At 34.3% G+C, this 10262-nt stretch overlaps 1 pseudogene; it reads left to right on the forward strand.

Moving 5' to 3' along the window:
- LOC101577574 overlaps positions 1-5522 on the forward strand; it is a 25839-nt pseudogene extending 20317 nt beyond the window's left edge.
- The last annotated feature ends 4740 nt before the right edge of the window (positions 5523-10262 follow it).

Raw genomic sequence — 10262 nt, forward strand, 5'->3', positions numbered from 1 at the left:
AGAGAGAGAGAGAGAGAGAGAGAGAGAGAGAGACAGAGAGACAGAGAGACAGAGAGAGACAGAGAGACAGAGAAACACAGACAGACAGAGAGACAGAGACAGACAGAGTCAGATGGAGAGAGAGACAGAGAAAGAGACAGAGACAGAGAGAGAACAATTATAGTAATTGACCTCATAGGGCATAATATATGTAAAGAAGATGAAAGCTGAAACAATGTAAGTACACAAAAGGAAATAGACAGCATCGACAAGAGATTAAGGCTTCCAGAAGGTTCAAAACTTCTTGGTATTGTAGTACATAGAATAAGTCAGAGAAATAAAAGATTGCAATCAATGAGTGGGGCACCAAAGAACCAGTGGTGAGAGGTACAAACAAAGGTGAATTGCAAATTAGTCTTGTGTGAGACTCAGGTGAGACGAAATTCTAAGTATGAGCAGGAAAAAAGAGGGAGTTACCTGCAGATATTTTTGTCTTAATCCCAATCATGTGACCTGAATCCCTACATGACACTACAGGAGACCTGAGTTTGGACTGATCAAAGAAATCATTATTCATATCAGAGGAGCCGAGATTTACAGGAGCATGGAGAAACCTTGTTACTGGTGTGTGCTGTGCATGATGCTCTTTCTAGACCAACTGTAGGTAAAAGCCAAGAAAAGCTACACTCAGAAAAGGCAGAAAACACACATGCTTAGCCTCCTTTCATGCATTTGGAAGTCTTCATTTGAGCTCACGACCGAGTACTGGGATTGCTCCCAGCACTGGACACAGGATGACAGCGCTACTGTGTCTGCCTCTCTACCCTATTTCAGAATCCTTGGGACTTCGTTCCACAGAATTTTTCAGTAATTTTTGTGTGTATGTGATTAATTTTAACAAGTTTTCTCTTCTGATGAATTTGTTTAATATATTGCTGCAACAAGGAACAATTTAGATTTAGTATCAATCTGACATATAAATGCAATATTTTGCTCATTCATGTTTCTTGTTCTTTGTCCTACTCATTTTCCTTTCTTATTTTCTCCATAAATACAGTATATACAATTACAAGAACTAAATTTTCTCTTGGTCAATATAATTATACATATAACAAACATATATTATATATAAATATATGTTATACATAAAATATAATATATATGATATAAAATATACAATATATTATGTATATAATGTATGAAATATATAATATATATCTTCTTTGTAATTTCATGCAAGGAAATGAGCACGAAAAAGAATAGACAGAACCTGAACATGCCTGCTTTCATAGGATCAACTTTGAGCATTCTTAGAAGTATTTAACAAGTCCTCTCTTTTTATATTTTGTAAATTATACAGCTGTAGACAGCATGTAGTTATTACTAGGATGAGAATAAAAAAGATACATTTATCCCACACAATCATAAGACAAAAAATATACATGTGCATTTTCCAGTAGTAGGTGTATTAGTTATAAAATTACTAGCCAGAAATTGAAATGGAGAAATGATGACATCAAGAATAAGATATCCCAGGGAGAGAACTAATGTCAAAATAATTACATGGTTCACAGTCAAGACTGTATGGTTATTAGCAACTGTAGAGAAGCTAATTAAGCAAGTCAGAAAGTGTGTTTAGGCCGGTTAAGTCAGAGTGCTTCTATGCCTTTGGAACAAATAGGTGACACCTAGGAGCTGAGAGTGTGCTCCTTAATCAGGGAACTTAAAATTGTAATCGCACTGATTAAAACAACATGTAGTAAAAAATATCTATTTAGACTTCCTGTAAATGAGATTTTAACAAGCCTTGGACAGCTATGAACTTTAATTTACTTCTATAGTCAGATAAGTTTTTCATTTTATTATGTCACCATTACATCGGATAATTACCTAATTTTCACCTAATTTCTCTTTTTTTCTTTTTAATCTATAGCCATTTTTTTTTTCCCCTTTAAAGACAAAAGTCATTTCTTTAGAGCTGGCGAGAGTGCTCAGCAGTCTAAAGAACCTGCTTAGGCAAGCTTCAGCAAGTGCAGGGACCATGTTCAATCCCAGGTACCACATGCCATGCCAGCCCCACCCTCAGGGCAGGCTAAACAGGTCAGAATCTGGGTGTGGTGGCGCACACCTGTAATCCCAGCTCTGGGGAGACTGAAAGCAGGAGGAACACCATGAGTCCAAGCTGCATAGTGCGAACCTGTCACAACCAAATACACTAAGAAAAAAACCCTTTAAAATAGACACTCCACTTTTATATAAATTGTACAATGAGAAAAAATCTTAGTGAGTGAGTGAATTTAAGATGTAGTTGACTTCTAGGCTTTCACACAGTGCTAAAGAAAAAGCTTTATTAAGTTAACTTAGTTTAGAATAGTCTACATTTTTTATTTAAAAAACATAAAGCAACAAAACTGTCAGTTTGGGGCTATGAGACAGGCTGAAGGAGAAGAGGCAAATGCACGTGTTGGGAAGGCAGAGCGGCGGCAGGCAGGGCCAGAGCTTGCTACGTGCTGCAGCTCCCTGATCTTATTCTTTTACTGGGCTCATCAGCGTTTCCATTTGTTCTGTGGTTGTGATGGGGTTTAAGAAAATTATTATTCATTTTCTCATGAAGTAAATAAATTTAGTTAGCAAGCGTTTTCAATTTTCACACCACAGAAATTTAGCAAAATCTTTATCCAATGTCATGAGCGAAAACCTAATTATTTTTTAGAAGTATATTTTTTGAAGTATATGCCAAATAATTTTTAAAAATAAAGAAAATAAAACAAATTTTCTTAAATTCAATAAAAATTGGAGAAAAACCTAGAGATATATTTTTATGAAATGTTATAACAAATTAGAAATTATGGAATATATGCAAAAGCATAGTGGAATAAGAGAAATGAAATTTTCACAATATATTACATTAAACAATAGAAGGAAAGAGAGTTTTATTTGTGCTTCATTAGATGGAAGAAAACCAATGTCTTCTAGAATTTAGTGTAATTCCTATATTTGGATTGCATTTTGGGTGAAAATTGGTGGCAAGCATGTATTCTGAAAGCCAAAATTCTTAAATACTATACTTTTATTTGTTTAAATAAAAATGATTAGAATATTTGTGGACATGAATTAAGTATTAATACATATTTAAAATTCACTTATTATAAATTGCAATCAAATTTGAGAGTCAGTGTTTTTATTGAAAGAAAATTGAATTTATTGCTATTCTAGAAATTTTGGTCAGGACTATTTATTAAACTGAGTAATAAAATTTTTGTAACTGGATCAGCAACAACAAACAGAAAAAGTCACCACATGCTTGAAATGAAAAGCAGAAAAATGTTACAAAATGAGAGAAATTAGCATGAATTAATTCCTTTTCATTGAAAAGATAATAATAGATACAGAAGTAGCATTTTCAAAGGAAAGTGGAGGCATGACTGAATCAGTACAATTTTTATATTTTTATCTACTCTTGATCAAAACAGAAAATCAAGTTCTGAGGATAAATTTGAAAAGTTACACCTAATGATGCATAAAAACATGTAATTACATATGCAAATCAGTAATTTTGTAGGCGACATATAATTTACTATTGTTTTATTTGAAGGTTAGTTAAATTACTCCTTTTGCATATAGAGCTTTAGCTTGCTAATTTTTTCCTATTTAAAACCTAAAGTTATTCACCTGCATAGGTTTGGAAAATTTTAAAATTGTCCTGAATTCAGAATACTTATGTACAGGCAGATGTAGTACAATCGTGAGGATTTTTATTGCTTTTATGATATGAAAATGGACCTGATTACTGATTTTTCACACATATTTTTTCAAGCACATGAAGAATATTTCAAGACATTGGAAAAACAATAAATCGTTCTAATATATAGAGTGAGGTAAATTTGATGAGAGAGCACTACAGTTCTACACTTTGATGTGTTTTAAGGAAAGAATACATATATAGTCACTTTTCTCTTTGCTGAGACAAAAATACCAGACGTACAAAATTCAAGGCAGAAAAATGTATTTAGCTCACAGATTTTAGAGGTTTCATTCCATAATCAGCTGTCTCCCAGGTAAGGAGCCACAACAGACAAGCATGGCAGAGTAGAAAGAATTGGTGATCAGAAGGCAAAGCAAGTAATAGGTGAGTGCAGCTCCTTCTATATCTTGTATCTTATCCAGGATACTTAGGGTGGGTAGCACCCATATCCTTAATCCTACTGCTCTGGATCCCAGGATTAAACCATGAATCAGCTCCAGCTTTTCACCTGCTAGATCCGGCCATCTCTGGAAAACCTTCACCTATGACTGCCTGAGTCTCAGGGGAACCTCTGAACACAAGCCATAACAATAGACAATATAGAATGCTTATACTCAGTAATATGAAAAGCATTGTGATTGTTTCTTTTCCAAATATAGAAATATGTATTAGTAAAGGGGACATGCAAAATTGTGTAACAGTTGCTTTCATATTCATAACTTGCATGTATTTAATACTAGCCCCAAAGACATTTTAAATGTGGTATCTATTCAATCATTCTATTTGTAACAATGAAATGAATGTTTCTTTTGAGCATGAAATATCACTTATACTAGTGTTCATTTATTTTAATCGTACTTTGTGTACTTAATAATTATATGTTTTAAAATGTTTCACTTTTAGAATTAGACTATATCCACTATGAATGTAATTTATCATGCATCTAATTTACATATTCATGTTGTTAAAATATTTTATATATTCACATATTTAAAATACTGAGAAGGAAGAGCACCGACTGTGCCGCCACGGTCCAGCTCTGTGACGCTCTCAACCTCTCTGTCCAGGTGGTGAACCCGGATCCAGCCGCAGAACCCTTCCCTTACCCTGTGGTGGTGGGCGTCGGGAACCGCTTGAAGTGGACGATGTGATGCAGGATGACTCTCCGCAGTTTGGTCCAACGGAGGATTGGTGTTTCACATGGAGTATTTCGCCAATAATTTTGACTGGCTAGAGAACTGTCTTGGCCACATAAAAGATGACTGCATACTTTTGACTGTCCGGGTTAGATGGAGCTGTATACTCACCTGCCTGTGATGAAGCAGCGGGAACAGCGGGCGTTCCGAGTCTGTGGTGTGCTCCTGTCGATTCTCAGGACGATAGAGTCCTCTAAGTTTATTTCTGGCATCCTGGCCGCCCTGAGTGCCGTGATCTCTTTAGAAATCCCGCAAGTCAATATCATGACAAAAAAGGACCTGCTGAGTAAAAAAGCTCAGAAGGAAATTGAGAAGTTTTGAGATCCAGACATGTATTCTTTTTTAGGAGATTCACCGGTGATTTAAAAAGTAAAAAGTTCAAAAGATTGACTAAAGCTGTATGTGGACTGATGGATGACTACAGCATGGTCTGGTTTTTACCATATGATCAATTAGATGAAGAAAGCATGAACAGTGTATTACAGCATACTGATTTTACTATTCACTATGGGGAAGACTTGGAACTTAAAGAACCAAAGGAGCGCGAAGATGAGTCTTCCACTACGTTTGATGAGTATTTTCAAGAAAGCCAAAATGAATGAAACATCTACTGAATGTCTCCATATATATATATATGAAGATCTTGTGGTCAAATTGGCGGAATATTCTTTTCAAAGGAAACAGTGGGAGAAATCTGCTTATTTTATATTATTTTTTTAAATTTTATTGAAAAAATTGAAATAACAATTGGGCAGTTTCAAAACAAGTTAGCAGGACACTTACAATAATTAATACATTGCATATTGTTGTCTTCGTGGTAGTTATTCATAGTACAAGTTGCAGCCATGATATTCTATCCGAACACCATTAGTACAAGTCTTTCTTCCCATTGAATTAACAGAAAGTAGCTGTACATCTATCCTATTAGTATATACAGATACAAAATGTCCTTCAATTATATCCTTGTTTTGTTTTGTTTTGACAGAGATGGGTATTCCATTGCCATTTAACTATTGTAGGTGTGTGAAATCAGCAAAATATTCCAATATAGTCCAGTAGTCCATAATCGTAGTGGGTTATCCGTAGGATTGGCCATGTCAGAAGTTGTTGACTTGAGCTCTTTACAGCTCAGCATATTAATATGCTTTACTTTATATACCTCATTTTTATACTTTTCTGCTGGATGGTTAAGACCAAGATAAAGCAAGACCTATATAACAAAAAATGTAACTTTTGTATCTGACAAAGTCAGTCAAGTACCATCAGTATTTATCTTGTAACCCTGTACCGCACTTTGTAGATCCTTTGTTAGTGTCAGCTATGTGGATGAGTCATGGCCTTTGCTTGACCAATGGTCTCTCTGTGAAAGCCTGAGAGAATGTTTTCTCTTTATGTGACTCTCCTTAGGTACACTCTACATCGTTAATCACTTTCCTCTGTGGCCCCACAATCTCGTTGATGAGAAAATTTGGGCTATCCCTGAGTTAATGGATGTTACAGTACAAGTTCATGGCCTGAGTCCTCACTGACCTTGAAAAGCTAGGGCCAAAATGTTGGCTATCCTTGAAGCCCTTCTTTTTACTAATTTTTGGTTTATAAATTTAAGTTGTTAACCCTCTGGAAGATAAGCTTAACATTATTACCATATAGCTATCTGTTTGAATATCAAACATCTTAGACATAACATGGAACAGTTATTTTCCATCAGGTATTGATATGTTAAACTTTAAATCCAATGCTTATTTTAGTTGTAAAAAAAAAAAAAAAGTGCTGTGCTAATTGCCTGGAGCATCCCTGGATCAAGTTCTAAGTTATTGTGTAGCTGCTGCTGTCCAAAGGGGAATCTTTTAGACTTGAAAGAGAAGTTCTGTCACACAACACTGTGAAGCACATGCAGAGTCAGGCTTCAATTCCATGAAAGGGGATGGGAGTGGCATGGAACCTTTAGCAGGATTCTGATAGCATCAATTTAATTATATTTTCTCTTGACATGTTATGTAGGCCAGTCTGGCTTTAGTGTCATTATATCATCCACCAGGCTGGACCTCATGGCTGGAACTTCCTGCCCCACCTCCTGAGTGCCAGGATTACAGGTGTGTGCCACCACACTTAATTTTTTAGTTTAGATTTTAAAAATCAAAGTTAAAATGAGAAGAGGAGATGTAGCTCAGTGTTGGAATGCTTGCCTTGCAGTGTAGCAGGCCCTGAATTCAGTCCCCTTCCAAAAGGAAAAAAAGTGAATGCATATGGACTTGTATACAGTATAGGTTAGGACCTGTTCTATATAGCTAAGGCCAGCTTAATTTTATTTAAGTTTTTGTTTTGTTTTATTTCGTTTTAGCAGCACAGATTATTTTAACAAAATATATCTCCAAAGGGGGAAAAATCTGGAAAGGTATACATAAGACCTATCTGTATCTTTTTATTGCTCTACATTAAAATGTGTTATTTGACTAAAAAATAAAAAAGCAGAATAAAATAGTGCTTCTGTTAAACTTCCATATCAGAATTCTTGGGATGTATTAGTGTGTAATTGTCATGACAAAATTAATTTTACCAATATGAATATGATATGAATTTTAAGATGGAGACAATTCCCTAATTATTTGGGAGGGTCCAAGGCAATCACATAAGAGCTTAAAAGTGAAAGCAGGAGGTAACAAAGAACCAAAGTCATTCTTGGGAAGTGTGAAAGATAACAGCTGCTGCTAACTGTGAAGACAGAAGATTTCCCAGCATAAAGAAACCATGACCAAATTGTGGGGGTGGCTCCTGAGAAAGCACAAGATACATACGTGCACAGAGGATTTTCTCTAGAGCATGCAGAGGGGACGTGACTGTGATGGAGAATTATTTTTGACTCTCCAAAACCCAGTTTCAAATTTTCAGTTACATAAGTGTGGGATAATAAGGTGGTGTCATTTTAAATGACCAAGTTTGGGAGAATTTATTACAGCATCAATAGAAATATATATATTTAGAGAGAGAGAGAGAAATATATGCATATATATTATGTATATATATGTATGTATACATGTATATATAGAAATATATAATATATATGTTTATATATAAATATATATACATATATATTGTCTATATATGTATATATGTATGTATATATGTATATGTATATGTGTATATATATATGTTCTATGACTGTGTAAACTGAGCTTTAAGTAAATTTAGTAAAAGAAATCAAATAAGTTCACAAAAAAAGTACATGTGATACTTGAATTGTTTTATAATTTTATTAGACATACACTATATGTAGATAAGAATTTAGGGAGACATCTGTATTTCTGTTAATATCTAAATTGTTTAACGGAATTGACAACCAACACACCTAATAGAAGTTGGATGGTATGTAATGACAACTGAATCTCTCTTGTTCTGATATTTTGAGTAGAAGAGAAAGAATGATTTTAGGTTTTTTATTTTAAAGATTATGATTTGGAATCAAAAGCTTAGTCAACAGTTATTAGGTAGTACTTTCAGCAATGATAATTAGTAAGAATCCCTTTCCTCTAAATAAATCTAATAAGTTTCTTTTTTTTTAACTGTGAAATTATAATAGAACCATCAATTTTAAAGTTAATTTTAAGTATAAATAAAATGGACTTGCTGGATCATAACACATTATGAAAAAAAGTCAATATCTTTGTTTCTGTATGCTCGCAGTTCTTGATGTTATACTGGGTAGATCCTTAGTAGAAGACAAAGTATTATAGGGCCAGGAGATAGCTCAGAAGTCTAAGTGCTTGCCTGGCAAGTGAAAGGACCTGGGTTCTGTCCCTGGTACTGCATGTCATGCTGACCACACACCTTGCTGGTCACCAGAACCGGGTGCGGTGGTGCACATCTGAAACCCCACCACTAGAGAGGCTGAGAAAGGAGCATCACCAGTCAGGCTGTGTACAGAGACCCTGTACCAAATAAATAAACAAATAAATAAATACAACTTTGATAAAAGGAAAAAAAGTATTGTGGGGCACCACACCATATGGTAATATGTGTACATGTTTGCCATACATGATGTTTGTATTTTTTGGGGGGAGTATGTGCACACATACATGACGCAGTTTGTTTCTTACTTTGGTGTCCTTCCCCTTCCCAATGACTCCCTCCCCCTAAGTCAGTCTTTCTCCACTTCATTCTTGTTATCAGTATCCTGAGCTCATGGTTGCAGCACATGTTTACAGTCACTGAGATTATTAAACTCCTCTTTCTCCCTCATCCTCCCATCCTCAGCTTCCTGGAGCCCTTCCCATTTGCAGGAGATCTATCCACTTTGTTATGCATGGACATTAACAAAAATGGAATGACACTTAAGAGTTGTCATTCAGATATAGGTGTGTGTTAATCATTCCAAAGTCCAATTTTAATGGACTGAATATTTTGTTATTCCAAATTCATGAGTTGCAAAAGTGCAACATATTTAGATAAGTATGTAGTATTTGGAGGTTATTAGCTCATGTGGGTGAAGTTCTTTTGAAATGAATTGGTATAACTAAAAGAATTTAGAGTGCTTTCTTTTTTTTTCTTTTTTTTTTTTTTGGCAATTCTATTTTATTTCCATTTTAACAAGTATTAGAAAAAAGCCCTACCAATTCTGTGTTCCCGAAACACAAGCCCAATAACTATATTTGAGGCCAAGCAAATCAGTGAATTTTTTGTAGTCACAAAAAGCATTCTTTAGCTGCTTTGAAATAAAGTCTAATAAACTAGCCACTAAAGAGTCAGAAACTAGATAGCTCTTTACCTTGCTCATGAATAGAACCTTCCCTTGTAAATTATTAGCTTCTAAATATAAATTCCAATACCTGTATCAAAAAATAATATATTTGCCAACAGTAAATTCAACTACTTATATTTTAATGTTTACAAAGTTTTTAGTCAATTAAGTTGATAATTACTTTTAATTTTAATAAATACCAGTAATACTGCAAAATTCCCTATGTTCCTAATACATCAAAACCAGTCACAATCCAGAAGATGTAAGATACATTTTTATACATTTTAAATGAAAAAGATCTCATTCCTAACAGGCAAAGTACCAAGTAGGTTTACAGAGCTTCATTTCTACTTTCCATGATCAAACTCTTCTGTTATCAAAGTGTTTCAAATGTAATTTGAGAATTTTTTTAGTTTTTATTTAGCTTATACACTGAAAACTGACAAGAATCTAAAAAGATTGACAATTAGTGCAAAAACAAAATATTTTAGAGGTAATTTTTTCCCCGTATAAATACACTGGAGGTTAGTAAATATCAAATTTTATGTAAATATATAATTTCCTACTTTTTTCCTGAAAGACAGCAGACAGAAAAATTAAGCTTTAC

The sequence above is a fragment of the Octodon degus genome, unplaced genomic scaffold, assembly GCF_000260255.1.
Source record: "Octodon degus isolate 3935 unplaced genomic scaffold, OctDeg1.0 scaffold00356, whole genome shotgun sequence".
Lineage (NCBI taxonomy): Eukaryota > Metazoa > Chordata > Mammalia > Rodentia > Octodontidae > Octodon > Octodon degus.